Below are 2944 nucleotides of genomic sequence, written 5' to 3'. Positions count from 1 at the left end.
TTCCTGACACTAGGGGGTATCACAATGATTCCTTAGGCCTGGTAAGAGCTATGGGGTGCTCAGACAGGTACTAATCACAATGATATTGGGAGCTGAGCTTTTTAAGGAATGTGGTTGTTCTATAGTCGTCGATTTCTGACAGCTCCAGCACAATGCCTTTGATGCAGAATATCTACAAGGATGGCAGATTTCCTGATACAGGGTGGGGACACAATGCTTTCCAAGACCAGGAACTGCCGAGGATGAGTTCCCACAGTTGGCAGTACAATACTATTCACTGGTTCGCTCTGGAACAGAGGATTGGTTTTCTCCTAGCTTTTTGATATTTTACACTTTCCAAATCTTTACTAGCTTCTTGTCGTCTTGTGGTGTACAAGGATCTTGTCAATTCATCTAGATAGATACGAGTGGACCGACTGATCCTCCTATCGAGGAAGCCGCTGCTCATATCCTCGGTAGGAATACGTTAAAACTAGTGGGGATAATGATTTTTATCCACCCGTGGTGTTAACGTCGCTTTTTGGATTCAATATTTAAATTTACGATTTGATTTGATTATTTGTTTTGACTGATTCGATTAGCGGTTTTCTTCCAGTACCGGCTTACTGGTATTTCTATTGTATTCGGTGCGTGCCGGCTTATAGCGTCTGGGCACTTGTTGTTTTGATTTTAGTCTGTCGACTGTATTTCGGATTCTAGAAATGTTTAAGGTAATAATTTCTAATATTACTTCCTCATGCCTGTCGCTGTGACTAGTTTCAAGGGAATTATGCAGTATTAGAGAATTAAAGGTCCTATATTCTCTTTCCTTTATCGGCGTCGCTGTGAGAGGTCGATAGGATTCTTCAGGAATTTTAGGATTTGAGGAGTTCTCTCAGATACTGTTATGCACATCCACAGTGCGCTATGCATTCTTATGTGGTGCTCTTGACGTATCCATCATCGAGAATGGATGATTGGGAAGGAAAAAGGATAGAGGATAGGGGGGTATAAGGTCGGAACGTTACAATATATTCTGTATCGGTAACCGGAGTCATCTTGTGACCGTGAATCGAAAAATCATGTTACACAACATATGTACCCGAATATCTGGATAGACATCCGAACACGGATATCCGGATACCCAGATTGACATCAGAACACGGGTATTCGGATACTCGGATCAACATGTGTATCCATTGTGACGTATTTTTACGCGATCGACCTCACCGGAAAATGCAAGACCGGCCGGCGCACAACTTTACGCGATTCCTACGCGTACCAGGCAACCCAGGGGCTAACAAATTTTTCTTACGAAATACCTAAGGTATTGTTGGGGCCAGGTTCCAAACGGGAACCATGTATCAGTTTCTACAGTATGTCTTCGCGTGCCTATGTTGGCTAACTCAGCTATGCGGAGGCGGCGGGATTCGGAACAATAGGTCGGATGGGTCAGACGATCACGCGACACACAAAATCATTCGAACACTTCGATCTCTGATATTCAAGGAAGGTTCAGTTTATTAAATAAAATCGGCGGTGCGAAGCGCGACGATCTCTTACAATACCGAAGTAATTATTTACAAAAGAAATAGTAATTAATATAGATCGAAAAGACAAAACCAAAGTACAATCAAAAGATAGTAACGCGTACTTCGCGTATCGTACGAATTCAAAGCCAAAGTCGTAACACGGCTAATCCGCGTTTACCAAAATACGACAACCGACCGTCAAGGACCTGCGCGCGTTCTACGCGATACAAAATCGAAAGGTATAAATGCCTAACGGGGGGACGACAAGAAACAATTCGGAGAACGTACAAAATTCGAATTCAAAAATTAGACCAAAACAAAAGTTCTACACAGTAAACCGTGCCGGTCGACGGACCTTCGTGCCGTGGTCTTATTCGATGTGAGGGATTGCCCCTCCGCGTGTTCGTTATACGCGCAGTCAAAACTTACGAAAACAACAAAATCCGGTACCACGATTCGCACGAAGTTACGTCGCTCACAAAAGTCAGTTAGACTCGCTTACCGTGTTGTTCCCTGGTCGCGTAATCACAAAAAACCAAAGCGTCAACCCAATGGCACTCAGTGCAATCGCATACTCACAAATCAAAAATCAAACGTCTATCACCGTCGCGTGTCCAAGCAAGAATATCTGATCTTCACGAAGGATAGCACCCCCTCCCTTTAGGCTAATCGGCGGCGATTCGCCCTCCGGACGAATCCTTCAACCCAGCGTCTTTGCCACGCGCCAGTTTCGAATATGTCATCGCGAAAATTAATAAATTCCATCATCTCTTGTAGACAATTCATACATCTCGGTCCTACGAAGAGTAACATTCGTTCTCGCGCGAGGGTGCACCAGGCGTCCCTGCATTCCCAACTCGCGGAAATATAATTATGCGCAAACTGACGATGGGCGCTACTATACCATAGGGGTCGGTAGTGGTGCTCAGTCGGGTGGCGCTGTACGCCCCGCTTCCAGTCGTCGTGGTTGAGTACCAGCTGAGTAGAACGCGTTGCGGCCGCGTGACGTCAAGCTGTCCCGCGTTGTGCGCGCCTCCGGGGCCAGTAGAGCTGCTGTCCGCAGATAGCGCGAGTGTGGACCCTCGCGTATCGCAGCTCCCTTCCTCCTGGGACTCCAGCTGGCTCTCCCTCTCTCTGTCTCCGCGTCTTCATGGGCACGGCGAGCGAGCACCTATTCGAACTCCGGCAGAGTACACGCAAAACAAAAGAAAATACTAAAATAATCTATCGAAATTTCAATTAGGCCCTTGCGGTCGCTGGATCCTGCCTGGACTTTGCAATGGCCTTTCAGCCCGTATCGCGTTTCGGCGTGATTTTCCGCCTAGGACAAGACGGGTGAAATCCACCATGTCACAAGGTATACAGTAGATAATAGTATAGGAGTGGTATAGGAAGAGAATGGGCAAAGGTATACGAAAATTATGGGAAAGGTA

The sequence above is a fragment of the Cephus cinctus genome, unplaced genomic scaffold, assembly GCF_000341935.2.
Source record: "Cephus cinctus unplaced genomic scaffold, Ccin1 Ccin1_scaffold1079, whole genome shotgun sequence".
Taxonomy (NCBI): Eukaryota; Metazoa; Arthropoda; class Insecta; order Hymenoptera; family Cephidae; genus Cephus; species Cephus cinctus.
This window is presented reverse-complemented; position numbering follows the sequence as displayed.